A 22107-nucleotide genomic window follows, 5' to 3' on the forward strand; every position below is an offset into this window, starting at 1 on the left:
GTAGTTTGTAGCTCGGCCACTAGAGTGCTTGCCTAGCCCTGGGCTTGATACATAGCCCAGACTGTGGTGATAGGCTTAAAACTCCAACACCCTGGGAGGTGGAGGCAAAAGGACCAGAAGTTCAAAGTCATTCTCAGTTAAATACAAGCTCCAGGCCAACCTGGACTACAAGAGAGCCTGTCTCAAACAAACAAAAAACCTATCCATGAGAAAAACACTCATCAGCTATGTCAACAAATACATGCAGATTACAAAGCCATGTGAGACAAAGGCAGTGGCTCTCCACCTTGGTCAAAGCTTGTCCAGAGGGGAGAGCACAGTTGCCTCCTGCAGAACCATGGTGAGGGACAGACCTGTCCTCTGAGAGGTCTATTTGTATCAGATGTCTGTAAGGTAGACACTTGAATGTCCTGTAAGTCTAAAAGTCTTTCTAATATAAAGTGGAAAAAATAAAGCACCAGGTGGCTTGTCCAGCAAGAGTTCTTGAAACAAATCAATGTCAAAGACCACAGAAACTCAGAGAAGGCCAAGGAGTGACTTCCTGAGTGAGGCTCAGAGGGAAGGCTTCTGGCACAAGCTTCTTCCCCAAGCAGGAACCCTGACCTTTATCCGTGCTTGATCTCTCTAGATTGCAAAATCCATGAAACCTTCTCTCCTCTGACCTAAGAACCTCCCAGAAGAGGAAAAGGCTGAGATGGGGACACTCAGTAAGTGAGGAAATTTGTGTTCATTGTCACTGTTTTCTGAGACAAGTAAGAGAGATCAAAGGTTAAGACATGATTTACAATGGAAAATCCTGGTTTCTGCCCAGTCATTGAGTGTATGAGCAAGCTTACAGTAGATTTTACTTCATGCTCCTTAAAAAGCAAGTTTGACATGAACCATGAACACTTATCTAAATGGGTGACCCAAAAGGTGTGGTGGCCTAGATAAGACTGTCACAGGCAAACTGACCTATGCACTCTGCTGCCTAAGAAAGCATTTTATATATCATCTCAACAGAATCTCACATAGCCATGCTAAGTCATTTGTGGTTTCTGCTATGATTTTAAGAGAAATTGTTCATGGGTGATGTACCGGTTCCATTTTATTTTTAGTTGTCATCCAGGGAAGGGGTTAGGGATGTAGCTTAGTTAGAAGAATGCTTGCCTAGCTCACACAAAAATTTGAGCTCAACCCCCAGCAGTGCCATAAACTGGACATGGTAGCCTACAACTGTAATCTTTACACTAGGGAGATGGAGACCAGAGGATCAGAAATCCAAAGCCATCCTGGGCTACATGAGACTCTGTCAAGAAAGAAACAAAGGAAGCAAAAGAAGGAAGAAAGGAAGAAAAGAAAGAAGGAAGGAAAAAGGAGAGGAAGGAAGGAAGGAAGGAAGGAAGGAGGAAGGAGGAAGGAGGAAGGAAGGAAGGAAGGAAGGAAGGAAGGAAGGAAGGAAGGAAGGAAAGAAGGAAGAGGAAAGGGGGAAGGTAATTTTCCCTTTAGTGCTGTGTTGTAGAGACTCTAAATACCACCACTGTACCAGCCTGTCAATCTATAATCTATATAAGTCTACTTAACAGATTTTGAATGACTAAATGGGCTCAGTCCAAGGTACTATGAAATTTATTCAGGGACTTTGGGAGACCTGAAACCTTAGCAAAAGATACTTTAGAGGTGTCAAACAGGAAACAAACCAGTGAATATTCTAGAAGGTGACCCTGGGAGAATGAATCTGTATCCACTCAGTTTCCATTTCCCAAGTAAGCTCTGGATGCCCTACCTCTGGCTGCATATTAAGCCTCATATTCCCCTATATGACCATGAGTCTCTCCCCTGAAGAAGGGCAGTCTTCCTATTCTGCAGTTACCCACAGAGAAACCAAGTTCTAGGATCAGAGTACTTACCCAAATTTGATTCACAAGCCCCCACTCTACTTATTACTTGTGTGTGGGTCTGTGTGTGTGTGTGCGCGCGCACATGTGCCGTGGTATGTGTATAGGTCCGAGGATTTGTGGACTGTTCTCTCTGTCTACTATGAAAGTCCCAGGGACCAAACTCAGGTCAACAGGCTTGGCAGCAAACACCTTTACATCCTGCCAGCCCCCCTTGTTCTATTTTAATCTAGTCAGTCTCTCCTCATATACCCCCCCCCCCCAGGGACTAATGCCCAACAGGCAAAAAATATGGAGTCAATGAGTGAATAAATGGACATGCTAATAAACATGTATTGTCTGATTTCATACAAATGCATTTGCATATCTTGGGAATACAATAATGCCGTCATTCTAATGCTGTTTGCTTAAACATGATATTATTATTATTCATTATGACAAATGCACTTTTACATTTTTAGGACTTTGTGCTAGATACAGAATGCTTTCAGCCCGGTTATCTGACCTAATCCTGCCACAGTGCTGCAAGAGAGATATCATTATCCCCGTGTAAGATAAGATAACTGCTGTGTCCAAAGTGCACACAACCTAGAGCTGGACTTGAACCCGAGGCTTGCCACATGCACACACTGGGCAGTGAGGAGGAAAGGAAAGGTCTTGCTCATTTGTACACAGATTCTTGTTTCTGAAAACGCTGCTATGTGTGTCGGTGGTGGCAGCCATCTTGCAATAACTCACTGAGATGACGAACACAAAGGGAAAGAGGAGGGGCACCCACTATATGGTCTCCAGGCCTTTTAGGGAACATGGAGTTGTTCCTTTGGCCATATACATGTGAGAAGAATGGCATTATAGACATCAAGGGAATGGGCACTGTTCAAAAGGGAATGCCCCCTAAGTGTTATGATGGCAAAATGGAAGAGTCTTCAGAGTCACCCAGTGTGCTGTGGGCACCATTGTATACAAGCAGGTCAAGGACAAGGTCAAGAATCAACGTGTGGACTGAGCACATTAAGAGCGCTGAGAGCCGAGACGGCTTCTTGAAGTGCTTGAAGGAAACGATCAGAAGGAGGAGGAGACCAGAGAGAAGGGAACCTGGGTTCCGTTGAAGCCCCAGCCTGCGCCCCCCCGCCCCCCCCGAAACACACTTTGTGAGGACTGATGGGAAGGAGCCTGAGCTGCTGGAGCCCATTCCATATGAGTTCATCACCTAATGTACCAAAAAAAAATAAAGGACCCAGACTGGAATATGTTTTCCTTAAACAAACAAACAAAAAATGTTACTATGGCAACATTCAAACACATGGCAAGTGACATTCACTTAGCCCACAGCTTGCCCTCTCTCCAGGTACAAGGCTTGCGGTGGGCTATACCCAGTTTTGTTTATAGAGCCAGTCTTATGTCAGGTCAGGGCACTGCTTACACTTGACTATGGCTACGTGATATCAAAACAGCTAGTGAAACAATTTTCAAGGTGTTTTTTTTTTTTTTTTAATCTTTGATGTATTCAGAGAGATGCCACAATTATTTCTTCTCTGCGTAACTGGCAGCCTATGATGAGGAAACCAGAAGGCCACCACAGCAGCAGTCAGTCAATATTAGAAACTCAAGTGTGGCCAGTGGCCTACACTGCTTACCTTCATTCTATTCTGTACTAAGGCTGCTGTGGATACACCTAGAATCCTAGCACTGTAGACTTTGAGATCGTTGGACGTCATGGTTTTCAGTTTGTGAGAAAAGGAGATGGATAGTTTATCTAACATGGAAGAATCCCAATAGCCAAAGCCAATTCAGTCAGGGGCTCTGTGCTCAAGGAAAAGGCATGTATTACAGACATGTTTCGTCTTACTCACTTTATGCTTTATGCTGGGGATCAAACTCAGGGCTTTATGCATGCAAGACAAGTATTCCACCAATTCTGCCAAGCCACATCCCCAAACTCTCCTTGGTGCCTTCTAAACAACATACACATACAGACATACACACAATCCTAAAACCAATCTAGGTTGAGAAATGTTCCGCCCCTCAGAGAAGAGCATGGGTGTCTGCAACGATGTGGAGCAATGATAATCCCTCTAGCCTGCCCTACTGGGTGGGCGTGCGCCTTTTCAGCCACAGCAAGCAGCTGTGTAGCTTGCCCACTTATGTTGACAACACCGTAAGGCTAAGATTACAATCAGGTGGCAGTGGCCCACGCCTTGAATTCCAGCACCCTGGGAGACAGAAGCAGGCAGATCTCGATGAGCTTGAGGTCTACTGAGTGAGTTCAAGGACCGCCAAGGATACACAGAGAAACTTTGTCTTAAAAACAAAAAAAACAGTTAAGATTACAACGGGCCTTGTGCTTTTTTTTTTTTTTTAAAACCGAGTTACATGAGTTGTGGTTCTTTCCAAAATACCATAAGGCAAGCAGAATAGGTAAGGAATCTTGCTAGTTACCTTTCAACATTCCTTCTCCAGCAAAGGAACGGAATTTCAACTGGTCAGGTAGCTATTGAGCTAAAGATCCATGTTGTCCTCTTTGAAGTTAGGAAGAGACTGTACAGCCAACTAAGTTCCAACCAGTGGAATGTGAGAAAGAGACATGTCTCATTTTTCTCCATCTTTTGTTTGAAACCGTGGAGCCTGCATACTGGACCCTTCCTTTGGCTGACGGTGAAATGTATAGAACAAAAGCTAGCAGACTCCCCCAAAGTGCTTCTTAGGAGAAGCACTGATTTTGGTAAAGGAAATGTACTTCGGCTACTGTTTGTTACAGAAGCTTTTATGAGTCACTGTCAAATACAGTAATGTCACCATCCTCATGGATGCCCAACTCCTTGCAAGACACACAACCACTGAGAAGCAGAGCTTGGACATGGATGTCTTTGTTTTTACATTATTCTTAATGTAAAACTGTAATGTAAAAAATGTCTGCTTTAACAATAACAGTACTCTCTCATAGTACATTCTCTGTATGGATTTTTTCACATATTAACTCTTGCTCCTATTACAACTCCACAAAGCAGATGTATTTTTTTTTCCTATCCTACAGACAAGAAAAGAAACAAAAACAGCACAAATATATTTAACATGTTTGCTGGGAAACTAAATTGAATTTGATAGGTGGAAAAGTGACACGTGGGTCTTCTGTGAGCAGGCTGAGGTGAGCTTTTGAGAAAGTGCAAGAACTCACATTTTCACCTGAAACTATCCCACTAGGCTGAGTTTGTACTGAAATCAGGCTACGTTCATCTAGCTGAAGCCGTTTTCCTGGCCAGGAAAATGCTATCTCCATAGTGTCTAGACCTCAGCTCCAAGTTGAAGGTCTTCATCATGTCATTCAGCTGTGCATTTTTACTTCCCAGGGACCCCACTGGGTTGCTTATTTCTGGATAATCGTTGATGAGAGCTACGATTCTATGTTGCTCTTCATTTTAGAAGGAAAATTAAGAATTTAATTACCTACCTTTCAAACTCTACACTTTTGTGAACCAAGTCAGTGATTCCACAAAAGATTCACCAGTCTGAGCCGGGTGAGGTGGCGCACACCTCTAATCCCAGCACTTGGGGAGGCAGAAGCAGGCAGATCTCTGTGAGTTCGAGGCCAGCCTAGTCTATAAAGCAAGTTGAGGACAGATAAGGCTACACTGAGAAACCCTGTCTCAAAAAAAAAAAAAAAAAAAAAAAATTTCACTAGACTTTGAAGCATTGGGAGGATGAGGTGGAGATGGAGCTCTTCTACTGGAGTTTAGATATATATTTTAGATATATAATCCTTTTTTAATTACTTGAATGACTCCAAGTGTGTGTGTGTCAAAGCAATCTATTGCACTCTTGTTGTCATTATGCTTTACAGACCTGATATTCTGAAACCTTCCTCCTTTCCAGTACAGACGTGGAGAGTCCACATAGCTCTTCTTAAATAATAGTTTTTCCCATGCTGTGTGAGGTAAAGATTTATAATTTCTTCTGTTCTCATTTTCTTTCCACTTGGTAGAGAAAAGTGACTAACAGGGCCAGTGAGCCGGGTGAGAGCCCTTGCCAGGAAAGCCTAACAAGGGTTCCTCCAGGGTTCCTCACCTAGAGGTGGGAGTGGAGAATCATCTCCGCAGGGGGGTCCTCTGAACGCCCACGCACACTGAGGCCTGTATCTCCACGCCCACACCCACACACGAATCATAAACAAAACAAGTAACAAAAAAGCAAAGGCATTGCTGGATTTCTTAGAAAGCTCCCGGGCAGGTAGAGATAGTCATATGCTCTGGCCTTTCAGATATAAGCGATGTCACTGAGCCTGCCGAGAAACCAGCTGAAAAAGACGAGAAACTCAGCCAACGGATACAATTCCCTGAAGTAGAAGTTTCTGGATTCTTTGAAGAGCCAGTTGAGTCATGTGATGTTTTGCTAGAAGCTGTCTTGAGAGAGGGCGAGGGATGTTTTGTTGGAGGCTGTTTTGTGAGAGGGCACATTTTGCTGTGAGCTGTCTTGTGCGAGGGTCCAGACTTTGGTCAACCAAGAACATCCGTGGGTGGAGTCTGAGGAGAGGAGATACATAGAAGCCCACAGACAGTGAGACAATGCTTTTTGGATTGACATCGCTAAGCTGGACTTCATTCTTTGACACTTGACTTCACAGAGAGAAATGGTCAAGAGAACTTCTCAGGGCAATCCGACTGAGTCTTGGGGCTTTGACTGACTTGTCCAGCACTGCTGAATCATGCTGATTGGTGTTGCTGCCTGGTGTTGACCTTTGGACTGGACTGCTGGTTTCCAGACAACAAAGAGTGGACTCATCCCAAGGAAGTGCTTTTGAAAAGATCTACAACCCTCTTGACCTAATAACCTCCTTTCTCCCCTACCTCCGGGTCAGTGAGTAGAAGGGAGGTATAAGCGTTTAAAAACCCTAAGTAAAGTAGGTTAGGTAAAAAATCTAAGCCTACAATTCCCTCACCCTTTCTCTTCTTCCTCCATCGGTTAGCGTGGGTTCCTGAGCAGGGAGCAATAAACACTCAGGGAGCTCCCCTGAGTGAACACAGAGAATGAGGCTCTCAAGCCAGCTCCTGGATGCCATGTAAAGAGAGTAACAGACTATTTTGTTTAAGTGTCTTTTTTTTTTCTTTCTGATTTCTCTTATGGTGTAAGACCTGGGGTCTCACAGCTCAGGAGTTCAAGATCGTGCCCTTCCCAGAAACTCCCCCAGACCAAGACTCGTTGCAAAAGCAAGAGGTTTATTAACCATTGCGCAATGGGGTCACCCCTGCCGGTCAGCAAAGAGTGGCACCGGGAGACAAAGGCCTTTAGGTTTTTAAAAGAAAAATTGCGGGAGATTTGAAGTTGCAGTCTTGGCAATTTAGGATTGGATGAGGAAGCTATAAAGTAAGATAATTGGTTAGTCTTAGGTGCTCAAGCTTGGCCAGTCCTGCCAAGTGTGGATGCAGCTGCAATTGAAGGTGGGGGTGGTTAGCTCATCCTTGAAGATTAGGGGCTACAGACTTTTGGCTGGAGGTCAAAAGCTACTCAGAAGAAGTCTAGGTTTGTTGCTAAGAAATGCTATCTCAAAGACAGGAGTTTTTCTTTTTCTGAGTGAAGGTCATTGCTTGCTTGCCTTTTTTTCTATCTGTCCTCATAGATAGGGTCACATTTTTCCATTCTCTGGAAAGGTACTAAGAGGCTTTAGCTTAACCTGAACCTAAAACTCAAAACTATAGGCTTTAGAAGACATACAGGTTACAAAGTTAGTCTAACCCTTTCAATGGGAAAATAAAATCTCTAATTTCTGCATGATCAGATAAGCAGCAGCGGAGATGGAAAGGTTTTCAACACATTGAAGCCTCAAAACTAGGATAGGTCTGCAAGGCATGGTTAAAAATTCTGTCATCCAGCCATTAGGTATTTTCAAATAGCATCTGAAATTAAGTAATCTGTTGGTGAGTCAGATCAGTCATTCCAAAAATGTGATTTAGCTATCTTAAAAGACAAAACGTCCATTCTCCACTTATGTTAGGAAAATTAATTTGCACATAAAAAAAGACCATTCACCTTTGATTTTTCCCTTTAGATAGTGTCAAGTCGGTAAAGTATTGTTTCATTATTTTGTTTAGCTTTGTTTTTACATGAAAACTGTGCTCAGGGCCATGTGCACTCAAGAGCATGGGCTTAGATTTTATCAGGGAAGCCAGAGGAGCCTTGGAACTGGAGATTTAAAAAAAAAGTATGAAGCCAGTTGTCATAGTGTATGTTCCTATAATCCCAGCACACTCGGGGAGCTGAGGCAGGAGAATCCCCTGGTCACTGACAGTCTAGGCTCCAGGCTCACTAAGACTGTCTCAAAAAAGAGAGCCCAAGCTCTAGTGGCAAATCTGTTAGGGGATCCAGCCGCTTTCTGATTGGAACAGAGGCCACTGCACTAAAGGAAATCCATGCCTGCTACTGTAATCCTGGTCAAAGTGATGGCTGGGGTGTGGAGGATGACGCAGACCCCTACAGAAAAACTACAGCTGTTGTTTTGCCAAATGGAGATAAGGTGCTCATCACAATACCTTCTGAATAATTGCTTTCATGCCTCTAGATTACTGTTGCTGTCGGCTTTGTCAGAGAAGCTTCGTTTTGCAATGGGCTGCAGTCAATGAAGAGACTCATAATTAGTCAAAGTGATGAGAACAAGTGACTGTCGAATACTCAGCCATACACGGCACATTTATATGAATCCTTTCACACCTCAGAACTGGGAAGAGGGAGTAGAAAGAATGTAAGAGCTTGAAGAAGGAATGAAATATTATGGCACACTGTACTCTGGGAATAATTTGGTCATGACACTTTTGAACTCAGAGCAGCTAGGATTAGCTGAATATGATCTTCGCAAGATGGGAATATCCTGCCATGGAGATGGGAGGGATTCATGAAGGCCTCCTCCTTCCTGAGGACCTCAGGCAGTTAATGGCTGCTAGGGGAGAGAGGCATTTTCCTCAACGGTAAACTCATTGGTACAATACCCACACTCCTGAAAGCAACCCTAACGAACTTATTAAAGACACACAAAGGAAAGAGGATATGAAAGTAGAAAGGGTCTAGTTGGACAGCATAAGGGATTCAGTTCATCACGAGTGGGAGGGGAACGTCAAAGGGTAATGGTGGCTGAAGACAATAAAAAAATGTAATGAAACACAATTGTACATAATATAAGTGTTTGAAAGCATGAAAAAGAAAAACAAAACAAAATATAAGACTATAATGTAAGTTTTGGTTTCTTTGTAAACTCAGCTATATTATGTAAATATGTTTCCGTTTTAATCCCAAGTGTGGGATTTTAGTTGGACTATAGTTTGTCCACACCTATTAATTGTCTCATGTGGGTGTGGCTTTTGCCAGCTGGTAACACCCTCCACGGTGAGGGGTGTGACCTAGGGCTCTGAGGATGTAAATTGAGAGCCCAGGAAGAGAAGAGATGGCGTGCTGCGGTGTTGGTGTGTGGTGTGTAGCAGTTTGAAGAGGCCGGCGAGATGGATGGTGTGGAGGTTTGGAGCACACGGACAGTGAGAAACGTTTCAGGGCGTAGTGCCTTGAAGAAGACTGCTGACTGCATCTGCTGTTGAGGGAGATCGGTATAGAGCCCTAAAACAAACAAACAAAAAAAACTCTTTGACCCTAAACAGCATTGAAAAGTAAAAGGGCCCTCTCTCCCCACTAACCTTCTCTCCATTACAAAGGGTTGGGAGGTTGGAAGGGAGGTTGAGGCCTACATACCCCAAATGAAGTAGAGTTTTAAAAATGAGCACTACACAAAACAGAAGGAAAAGTATGACAAATATCAATAAGAATGAGACTTTCTGCCAGGTCTTGTAGCACAAGCTTGTCATCTCAGCTACTCTGGAAGCTGAAACAGGAAGATTACAGATTCAAGGCCTTTTACTGCAGAGTGAATTCAAGGCTATTCTGGGCAAGTAAGTGAGACCCTGTCTTAAATTTTACGAAGTCAAAGGCAGAGTAAGGCTACAGATCAATGGGAAAATGTTTTCCTGCCATTCACAAGGCCATGAATTCAATTTCCATTACCACAAGAAAGTTACACATATTTGATAATAGCTACTATTGAAGATTTGTCAATCACATCCAAGCTCTGTAATACATATTAGGAAGTAGCCTAGATTTTAGTCTAGGCTTTGATTCTTTCTTTCAGTTGCTTGTCAGAGCATTCAGTAGGATTGTGGATATATTCCTGAATTAATTCTTCTTTTGTCCCCATATTTTAAAAAAAAATGTCTCAGGGACAGAAATAATGGCCTAGTAGTTAAGAGCACTTGCTACTCTTGCAAAGCACCTGAATTCATTTCCTAGTATCTCCCCCCTCCCCCATGAATGATTACAACCACCTGTAATTCCAATCCTCGGGGATCCAATGCCTCCTTCTAGTCTTGATGGCTACCAGGCATCCAGGCGTTGTGTACACATAAATAAGCAAACATACATAAAATAAATGCACTTTTAAAAAAGATTTAATGTCTCTATTTCCTATAAATAAACAAAGTAAAGAATTGGAAAAGACATTTTAATGCCACTAACAAGTATTTTCATTGAAGGATTTCAATCAGGTCTATAATCATTTTCCATTATATATAAGGAATTACCCCCAACTTCAGTGGCTGAAATAATAACTACCCAAGTATCACCTCATACTTAGGGTCAGACACACTGGGAGGCTAGGGTAGGACATTGGGTCATATGCTTAAGACCTCACAAGGCAGAAGATAGGTCGTCAGACAAGCCAGGTTCTGTTGGGGTAAGGCTTTCTTCTAAGCTCTCTTTGAATGTCAGTCAAATCCAGTTCCTGTGGCAGAGTACTGAGGTCCAGATTTTCTTTTGACTGTGTGCTTATCCTCCAGCCCAAGAGCATTTCATGGATGCTTCCCCTTCTAAAGAGCTCATTTAGGGGCTGGGGGGTGGCTCAGTGGGTAAGAGTGCTTGCCCTTAACCATGGCACTATAAGGGCCCAGACAGACAGAAGTGTTTCCTTCAGAAAACTATAGGAAGACACTCACCATTTTGCCTCAGCATGCACAGCCACAGACACACAGGCACACACTCCTACGCATACACTGTGTACAGATACAACACATACATTCAGAGAGACAGAGAGAAAGCAAGCTAGAAATGATAGACATGAGGTACACACCCGAAACCCCAGTATTCAAGAGCTTGAGACAAGAAGACCAGCCTGAAGCCAGCCTGGGCAACATAGAAAGATCTTATCTCAAATAAAATAAGAACAAAACACACCTGTAATCTTTGCACTCTGGCTGCTTGGGCACATAGATCAGGAGTTCAAGATCATTCTTGGCTGCAGTAAGTTCCAGACAAACAAGGGCTTAAAAAGACTCTGATTCAGCCACAAATAGCTAACTAAGCAAACAGCTGATTTGATTCTATATGGCCCACTTAGGATGACTTTTGCAATTCACTCGAGGACAGCCACTTAATAACCTCATTAAGGTTATGGGAGTCTGGGAAATCCCAGCCTTTGAGTCCATCACTGCCGAAATTCTCAGTTGTTGGACTTGCATATCACAGGACAGAATGTTAGGAAACATTTCAGAACCCCAGCACTTAGCAGGCAGAGGCAGGCAGAGCTCTGTGAGTTCAAGGTGAGTCTGATCTACATAGTGAGTTCTAGGATAGCCAGAGTTATACAGCAAGACTTTCCTCAAAAAAAAAAAAAAAAAAAAAAAAAAAAAAAAAAAAAAATCCAGACGAGGTGGCACATACCTTTAATGCCAGCACTCAGGAGGCAGAGGCAGGTGGATTGCTGTGAGTTTGAGGCCAACCTTGTCTACAAAATGAGCCCCGGACAGCCATGGCTATTACATGGAGAAACCCTGAGTTGAAAAACAACAACAAAAATCTGTGGTCTGAACACACCTGATCTATCTGTCTATCTGAAAACCAGGTAAAGGGTCTGGGGATATGTTTCAGGTATGCACACTCAAGGCTCTGGGTTCAATTCCCCATACTGGGCAGAAAGGGGAGGTGTAATGGTTACATTTGGTTCAGAAATCTGCAGAAGGGAGAAATTCCCATATTCCTACAAATTATCCAGGAATGTCACTGTTAGGCCCACATGGCACCACCATGTTAAAACAAGGTGTTCTTTACGTTAGTATGATGACACCTGTGTTAGTTACTTTCATTAATGCTGTAGCAGAATGCCTGCAACAAACAGCTTATGACAGGAAGGATTTCTTTGGGTTTGTGGTTTCAGAAAGTTCACCCTCTCCTGGCAGGGAGTAGTGCTAGGCAGAAGAGCTTCTACAATGGCAGACTAGGACTGAGACATGTGTCAGCTCAGCTTACTTTCCCACCCATAGGATGGTGCTGCCCTCCCTTTTTGGAAATTCCCTCACAGACGTTTACGGAGTGATCCTAAACAATCTCCTAGGGCATAGGTGATCCTGAGTACAACTGAGAGGATGAAATGAGGACAAGACCAATCCTCGGTATGGTTGAGGACACAGGTTTTATTGTAGATATGAGAGGTATCTGGAGGAGTCCAGAATGAACTCAGTAAGCAGGTCAGGGGTGAGAGGGGAAGAGATCAGGCCAAGAAAGAGGACCAGGAGCCAAGACAGAGGACCAAGAGGCCAATGACAGGTTTCATGTAGGAAAGAGAAGCTGGGGGTCGGGGGAGGAAACCCAAGCCCAGCCCCCAGACTGGAGAGGTTTAGGGTAAAGAGCAAGGTGAAAAGTGCTGGGAGGAGCCACAGGTACTGAGATTTGTCTGGGGTTTCTTTGAGACCTGACATTGAGTTGACAGTGAAGACTACCCATCAGGTTTTCCTCAGACCTCAGTGAAAAGATATGACCAACTCTGCCCATTTTTTCTCAGAAAGAATAAGCTGTCAGACCTTCATGCATGGATCTGGGCTTAGGAACGTCCTCCTTAGCTCTGAACTTGGTCTGGAGCTAGCAGCCATGGGGTAGCTTCCTCATGAGGCTCATTTTTCAGTATTACTTCATGGCACCAGCATTTCTGTTTCCTTCATGATCCCATGGGCCACATGGTAGCCTTTATTAAGTCTATTTCAACTAAAACTAGCCCAGGTACACTCTCTTATTTTCAGATAAGAACCTTAACCAGAATAATAATCATAGTAGACTTGAGGCTAAGCAACATTGCCCTCAAGAAAATGCTTATCTGATGGGGTCAGAGTAGAAAGCAATCATGGGAGTCAGACGACTACAATAGTGGGAAGAGTTGCTTTAGAGAACTGTGGTCATTGGATGGAAGAGTTTGACAAGATACGTTACTAATTGCTAAGACTATGGGATAATGAAGGGGGAGAAATTCTGATGAGCCTAGAAAACTACTATTCCAGAAGCAAAGACAGTATGATAGTATCATGTGTGAACTTACCCAGATCAACCTTACCCAGGTATTTTGTCCAGGGAGGTCAGGGTGTAGCTATGAAGTTATTAATTTATAATTAACTTATTTATTTATTTGCATGTTAGTATGTATGCACGGATGTGTATGGGGTGGGAGGCGCATACACACACACACACACACACACAGAAGCCAGAAGACAACGTTGGCCATCCTTCTTTAGGCTCTGTGCAACTTTTCTTTTTATTTTTTCCTTTATTTATTTTTCTTTTTTTGTTGTTGTTTATTTGTTTGTTATTTGGGGGCAGAGGGGAGTATGCAGAAAGTTAATCTCTCACTGCCCTGGCATTTGTCTAGCAGGATAAGGAAAATACTAAGGATCCCCAGGGATCTGCTGTCTCCATCTTTCCACCACTAAGATTATAAATGTGCACCAGCACAACCAGCTTTTTCAAAAATTTAGCTTAATTCATTATTTGCTCTTTAATGTGTGCGTGTGTGTGTGTGTGTGTGTGTGTGTACTGCCCATATGTACGTGTATGCACCACACGAATGCCTAGTGCCTGCAGAGGTTATGGATGATTCGGAACCACCTTGCAGGTGTGTGAGTTGAACTCCGGTCCTCAAAAGACCAAGTGCTCTTAACCACTGAAATATCTCTCCAGCCCCCACAACCAGATTTTGCTGCGTGGATTCTGGGAATCAAATTCTGGTCCTCATGCTTTCAGGACAAGCAATCTTTCTGGCCCAGGGCATTCTTGGTTTGTTCTTTGAGACAGAGTCTCCTGTATCCCAGGCTGGCCTTAAACTCCCTGTGTAGAATAAAATGACTTTTGAACCCCTGTTCCTCCTGCCTCGACCTCCAGAGTGCTATGACTATAGGTGTGTGTCACCAGGCCAGATTTATGGAGAGCTAAGGATTTCATGCACACTAAGCAAGCTCTACCAATTAAACTTTGCCCTTGGCCCTCCTGAAGGCTTTTTTTCTTTTTTTAAGCGATACTATAGTGATCTGCTTTGAGTCCTTCAGAAAGGTGGCCCTCACACAATGAGTTGACAACCCTAAGAGAAAAAGATCAGCTGCAATGGAGAGGGAGGTCTGTCTTCAGATTGCAAGCAGAGCTTGAACAGGACTCTTCTTTGAGTCTCCATCCTGTTGTCTTGCTTTATAGCTACATTCCAACTGGCAGCCCCTATCAAGGCAAGATCCAATTCCTTTGGAATCTCTTCCTCTACTCTCAGAAAAACAGACTCTGACTAACCCAGACAGGGGAAGCATTTAGCTGTGACCTGGATTGGCTTGGCGCGCCATATGTCCTCTAAAAAGAGTGCCTTGTGTTCTGTGGCAGTGGAGACTGAAATTATGACACCGTGTTCTCTTATGGGTTGTTGAGTTACAACATTCCTGAGTTTCAGCACCTCCTAATTCTCTGAGAATCTCCAAGTTTGTGATTACATGGGACACTGCAGGAAGTAGGCTGACTCATGATGCTCAAACTCCAAAACCCTCTGGCTTTCTCAGACCCAGGCAGCCCTTCTGGATCTGTCTGACAGGGCCATTCAGATCTGTCTTGAGTTCCAGGCAACAGCATGAACTGGCAATTGCCTCTTCCCATGCATTTCACAAGAGAGCAAAGCCCTTTGGCCTGTAGTGATAGGACTTACCATCCTGACTAGAGTCTGTTAGGTCACAATGGTTTAGGTCTGGACTTTCTCCAAAGGCTCATGTGTTAAAGAATGGTTCACAATGCAGTAGAATTCAGAGGTGGCGCTTTGGGTGTTGACTGGTTCATGAGCACTTTGACCTGTTTAGTATCTCATTCCATCAATCCACTGCAGCATAATGGGCTATCAGGGATGATGTCAACAAGGAAGTGGGTCTAGTGTGAAGAAGCAGGACCCTGGCGACCTTTCCCTGGTTTATCTTTCCTCAGACTCAGACACAATACAGACAACTGCCGATGGACTGAAAGCTCTGAGGCAAAATACTTCCTCCTTGCTGAGTTTTTCAGGTATTTTGACACAGTAATGGAAAGCTGACAAACATATTCCAATAATAATAATAATAATAATAATAATAATAATAATAATAATAATCTTGTCCAATGAAATAGATCAGGAGGTAAGAGTGCTGCCACTGTAACTGATGACCTGAGTTAAGTCCCAGGACCCACACGGTAGAGGAAAAGAGCCAACTTTGTCAAGCTAGCTTCTACCCTTCACTCCCTCAGTGTGCTCGGCCGTACCACGTGCGTGTGTGTGCGTACACTCACAAATGCTCACACAAGATCGTGTGTGGGCAGATACACACGATAAATAACTGAAACATAATTTAAACATTTTCAAAACTAATCAGTCATTAAAATGAAGGAAGACTGAGGCAGCCATGGTGACTCATGCCTCTACTCTCAAAGTTCTGGAGGCTAGAAACAGAATACTGCCACACATTTTAGTCAAGGCTAGGCAGGGTAGTGAGTTCTAGGCCAGCCTAGACCTCAAAATGAGACCCATACCATATATATATATTCACTAGCAGCAACAACAATAAAACAGCAAAAATGTGTTTAGTTCTGAAGAAAAAAAAAAATCATCAAACTCCTCCAAGACTGAGTCAGTTAACAAACCATGAAAGCCATGGATGAGGGACCAGGCAAGAGGTGGCTAAGCATGTCCTCTGGCTTCTCAATGGCGTCTGCTTTGCAAGGAAGACACTGCATCATGAGAAAAGGAAACGCTATTGGGTGTTTGTCCCTGGGAACCCAGACTTCTGATAGGTTCACTAGCAAGAATGGGAGCCCAGGGGTCAGGCAGTGAATGAGTTTTGAAGAAGTAGATGGTCTAAGAGTAGACCTAATGTGATATCTTCCCACTTCTCAGAATCGTCTGAAGAGATAAACTCAACTGTCAAAATCTGTTACGGTATAGAAATGATCAAATATACACTCCGGGATCTTAGTCTCTCTCCCAAAACGTTAATCAAAATCAGTAAATATAAACCTGTTATAGTGATGCATGCCTGTAATCCTTGAATTTGGGAGGAAGAGGCAAGAAGACCAGAAGTTCAAGGCCATCCCTGACCAGTCAGGGCTACATGAGACTGTCTCAAGAAAACAGAGGCTATACAATGGCTCAGTAGGTAATGCTCATGCTTTCAAGCCTAAGAACTGATATTAACACTGTGATAAAACATACTGACCAAAGTAGCAAAGGGTTTGTTTGACTTATACTTCCATATCACCGTTCATATTGAAAGAAGTGAGGACAGGATCTCAAACAGGACAGGAACCGGGAGGCAGGAGCTGATGCAGAGGCCATCAGACAGGTGCTGCTTACTGACTTAGTCTCTCTGGCTTGCTCAGCCTGCTTTCTTATAGAATCCAAGACCACCCACAACAGAATGGGCCCTCCCACATCAGTCACTAATCAAGAATATACCCTACAGGCCTGCCAATAGCCCAATCTTACTGAGGCATTTTCTCAATTGAGCCTTTCTCCTCCCCAGTGACTCTAGCTTGTGTCGAACTGACATAAAATTAGCCAGCACACCTTGTAAAAGAAGTAGAGATCAACTCCAGAAAAATCACTCTCTGATATCTACACACATATACATACATGCACACGCACACAAACACACACACACTAATAATACATTTTGGTTTCAATATATTTGAATGCACGTGGCACACAGCAGTGGAAGAGTTTAAACCACCCCTGGCTGTAGGAACGGCACAGCAAGCACTAGCGATCTCAGCGAGAGACCCTTGGCTTTCACTGTGTCGTCACCATGGAACGTGGGCTGTCCATCGTGAACTATGTGGCATTTAATGTCCCTCACTGGGCTGTCTAACGCTCCTTCTGTGTTCCATCATCCTGTGAAACTGTTTGTACTTGAATAACTTCAAGAAGGTTGCAAAAGCAACTTGAAAGCTCATGTGACATCAACCTCGGCCATACTATCTGTCATCATTCTCTTGGGCCTGAGATCTCTGTAATCAGGTAGTTAAAAAGAAAAATATTCTGGGCCTGGAGAGATGGCTCAGTGGTTAAGAGCACTGACTGCTCTCCCAGAGGGACCCAGGTTCAATTCCCGGCACCCACATGGCAGCTCACAACTGTGTGCAACTCCAAGATCAGACACCCTCCCACAGACATACATGCGGCCTAAGCACCAATGCGCATAAAATAAAATAAAAAATACATTAAAAAAGAAAATATTCTAGCCTAATTTATTTTTGCCTCTACTTGTGCACGACACTAAAACGAATCCCTAGGAACCTGCATTGTAGAGCACATTCTCATGTGCTCATGTTACGTAGTATTATTTTGTTATCCTTCCCCATTTATCTGTTTATTTATTTATTAATTTATTTTGAGAAAATTTTATTTATTTATTCTGAGAAATGAGCCTGGAACTCCCTATGTAGCCAAAGATAACCTTGAACTTCTGATCTTCCTGCCTCTCCTTCTCCTGGGAGTACTGAGATTATGAATGTGAAGCGTACGCCAATTTTATACAGTGCTAGAGATCAAAGCCGAGGCTTCTTCATGCTAGGCAATTACTCTACCAATTGAGCTTCATCCGCAGCTCTTTCTGTCCCTTTGAATGCAGCTGTCAATCACCTTTCCCTACAAGAGACTAATGCAGCATGACAACCCTACTCAAGAGGTAACCTTTCATCCTAAGCACAAAATTTGAGAATAGTTGTGTCCCGTGTGGATAATCAAAATGAATGGTGCTGCCAGTGGCTTTCAAAAGATGACTGGAAGAGCTGCAGCGGTAGCTCCTCGGACACAGTACCTGCCACACAAGTACAAAAAGCCACGTGGAACGGTGGCTCACTTGCAATCCTAGCACAAGACAGGTAAAGAGACAGGGACTCCCTGAAGTGAGTCCAGCAGTTGGATAGACTAGCTGAAGCAGTGACCTACAGGGGTCAGTGGGAATCCCTACCTCAATATGTAAATATATAAGGTAGAGGGCAATTGAGGAAGACACCGAACATCAACTTCAGGCCTCTGAACACTCAGGCAGGCACACACATGAAAACATGTACACATGCACTCACACACACACACACACACACACACAAAGATAACTGGACTAGATGAAAAAACAAAAACAAAAAACAAAAAACAAAGATGAAGCCCTGTAGAGCTGGAGTTGTTAACCTTAATTTTATCAGTCACCCTGGGAACTGTTGAATATCCTCAAGAGGAAGGTTTGATAGTCATTTCAGAAAGGGTTCATGCATGGGCCTATCAACCAGGCCCATATACCGAGGCCACTACTTCAAGCATTAGCCCTGTCATCTTAGCCCTAAAGGACTAGCCACTCTCCTGACAGCAGGCTAATGATACCAGGCTCCTGCACCTGGGCTTAGCAGGAGTCTCTTCTTTCTGAAACCGCACATTTTAACATTGTGTTCTTCCACTTGGTCGAGCAAGCTTCTCTCCATACCATCTCTGACCTTAACCATTGGCATTGTAACCCACAAAACAGTAGTTATGCCCCAAGATTTTATTTCATAGCGAAATGATTAGGACAGTGGACAGGTGCCTTTGGATTCTGCTAGGGTTCGGATGTGGATGTGAAATGTCCACAAAAGGCTTGCATGTTTGAACAGCTGGTCCTTAGTTGGTGGCCCTATTCCGAGAGGTTGTGGAATGTTTGGGGACCCAGTTGACAGATGTAGGACTGCTGAGGCAGGACTCAGAGGCTGTCGCCCAGCCCCCCGTTGCACTCTGCATCATTCTGCTTCATGGTCTGCACGGGCAGGAGAGAGTAGCTCAAACTATGGAGCCACCACCATAAGCCTTATGCCCTCAAACTGTGGGACAAAATAAGTCCTCCCCCAAGTCACTTCTCATCAGGCATTTGGTCACAGTAGCAAAAAAACCATCCAGATTTCTAAAAGCACATGGGTTTATAACTAATAAAATGACTTCCTTGGGTTTGGTTCCTATTGGCAGTTATTTTCAAAGCCGTGTTGCTTTCCTAGAAGATATAGCACATGCCACAAAGCAATGACTGATGAATGTAGTTCATGTTTTTATTTTTCTTCCAAGTCAGAGTCTTGGGAACCAAGAAAAGTGCAAAGCCAGAGTGGAACAATGAGTGCAAAGCCATGTTCCTCAGTGTCTCCAGTAGAGATCATTAATGAGAATTTTACCTGGACTGGACTGGTAGTACAGCGCTTGCCTGCTCAGCTCCAGGCCCTGACTCAGTCCCCAGGATCTCAGGAAAAAAAGTTACTTCAGAACCTCTGAGCACAAGGTAGAAACAGGAGATATTGCTTTAAAACTCAAACTTCTGTAGGATACTCCCAGGTATTACTATTTTAAAATGTGGATCAGGGTCCAAAGAACACCCACTGAGATTCCCAGGTTCATTTCCAGAATGAAGAATTGAACAAGGAACACATGGCTGATAGAAATACAGATGGTTTACTAAGAAAAACAAAGCACTCAGGAGAATGGAGGTAGGCAGAGAGCTGGGACAGGTCTGAGGCTCCAAGGCCACCAGGCCCTGATGCTCCACAGCTCATCCAGTTGCCTTGTCCAGCATTTAGAGAGTGTGGGCTTGGGGGTTTGTTTGTTTCTCGTATGTCCCGTCTTCGTAATGCAGAACCATCAGTTCGATGACTTTGCAGTCTTCCTCTGCCATTAGTTCTTTCCATCACGTTTTTCTTGATGTCTCCAGCCTCTCTCTCCTCCCTTACTTACCGCCACGTTTCCTCCTAAACGTGGAGAAGCAACAAGAGCTCCCACACACAAGCATGTCTAATACAGACCCGGCTTCTGAAGAATGAAAGTGTGGGTTTCCCCTCGCTGAAGACCCCAGCTAACTGAGTCAGCACTGCTCTAAAAACGAAAGCAATGTGGAATGGCTGGTTAATCAGCGAAAAGAACAATTGTGAACAATTCAAAACCATTTGCAGAAATACGGCTGATTCTGTTTACTCTTGCTTTATTGTGCCATTATGCTATGTATTTATAATCTAATCTATATGTTATGAAATATCAAGGCAGAAACAAGGACGCACAATCATGGCTACATATATTAGATCTGGAATCAGTTTTGGGTTTATTTGGTTTGCGTTTTTTTTTTTTTTTTTTTTTGGTGGGGGGGGTTGTTTTGGTTTTGGTTTTTGGTTTATCGAGACAGAGTTTTTCTTTGTAGCCTTGGCTGTCCCAAACTTTCTTTGTAGACCAGGCTGGCCTCAAACTTACAGAGATCTGCCTCTTCCTCTCTAAGTGCTGGGATTAAAGGCACCACCATGACCCAGCTACTTGTTTGGTGAGAGGGTGAAATCACCTCATCAGGAGAGCAGGTTTTATTCGTACTTAGGGGAGGCGCACAGGTGCACACAAGTGAAGCTACAGCTGCGTGTGTGCGCGCAGGCCCATGTGGAAGCCAGAAGACAGCCTGTGGAGTCACTCCTCATTAGCCATCAAACTTTTTAATTTGACGTTTTCTTCTTTATTGCTTATTTGGGTGGTAGGGGCAGAAGCATTTATGCCACAGAGTGTGCACTGACACCAGAAGACCAGTTATGGGATTTCTCTTTCCACCCTGTGTGTCTTAGCTGGAGTTTCTATTGATGTGATAAAACGTGATTACCAAACAGCTCAGAAGAGAAAGGATTTATTTCAGCTCACAACTGTCAGGATACACTCCACTACTGCTGGAAGTCAGGGCAGGAACTCAAGCAGAGCAGGAACCTAGGGATGGAAACTGAAGCAGAGACCATGGAGGAGTGCTGTGTTACTGGCTTTCTCCCCATAGTTTGCTCAGCCTGTTTTCTTATAAGACCCAGAACCACCAGCCCAGGGATGGCACCACCCACAGTGAGCTTGGCCTTCCCCATCAATCAGTCATGAAAATGCATCACAGGCCTACCCACACGCCAATCTAGTTGGGACATTTTCTCAACTGAGATTCCCTCTTCCAAAAAGATTCTAGTTTATATCAAGTTGACATAAAACTAACCAGTACAATATGGATCCCCAGGATTAAACTTACATCCCCAGGCCTGATGGCAAGTACTGTTACCCAGTGAACCATTTTGCAGACTCACCCCTTTTTGAGACAGGGTCTCTCACTGAAACCTTGGGTCCCTGCTTAGGTTAGGCTGGCTGGCCAGCCGGTGAGTCCAGGGGAGCCCCCTGTCTCCTCTCCAGCACTAAGAATACAAGTTCATGCTGCTTCTCTTGCTTTTTTAGATCAGTTCTTGGGAAGGAACTGACTGGTCCATCTTTCTAGCGCATATTTCTATTTCCTATAAATTTAGGAAATGGATGCATGTCAGACTAACAATAAATGTCTTTTGTGACTGTTCAAAACATTGTAATGACTCTGTTTGCTTTTGATTGTTTCTTTGTCTTATTTTCTTTAATAGAATCTTAGAATAGTAACTTTATAACTCTTAAAAATTCTGCAAATGGGCTGGAGATGCATCAGGCTTAATTGGCAGTTTTTGCCTAGCATGCACAAAACCTTGGGATCAATCCCCAGCACCACATAAACTAAGAGCGGCAGTGAACACCTATAATTCTAGTATTCAAGAGGATAGGACAGGAGGATCAGGGGTTCAAGGTCATCTTTGGCTATACAACAATCTGGAGCCTCGTGTGTACTACACAAGTCCCTGTGGGAGGGGACATGAACAGTCAGGCCCCTGCCTTCTGCTATAGGGGACGGTGGAGCAGACACAGAGCACTGCAATTTGAATTGTACAGATTTTCAGACTTCTTCCTCCATCTAGCAGAGAAATTCTGTTTTTCTAGCATGAGTAGCAATGACAGCAAAGATCTGCCACCTTTTTCCTCTGGACTGATCTGTGCGTAGTTTGGGAGCCAGTAATGGTGATACAT

The sequence above is a fragment of the Psammomys obesus genome, unplaced genomic scaffold (assembly GCF_907164565.1).
Source record: "Psammomys obesus unplaced genomic scaffold, mPsaObe1.curated_primary_1811, whole genome shotgun sequence".
NCBI classification, from domain to species: domain Eukaryota; kingdom Metazoa; phylum Chordata; class Mammalia; order Rodentia; family Muridae; genus Psammomys; species Psammomys obesus.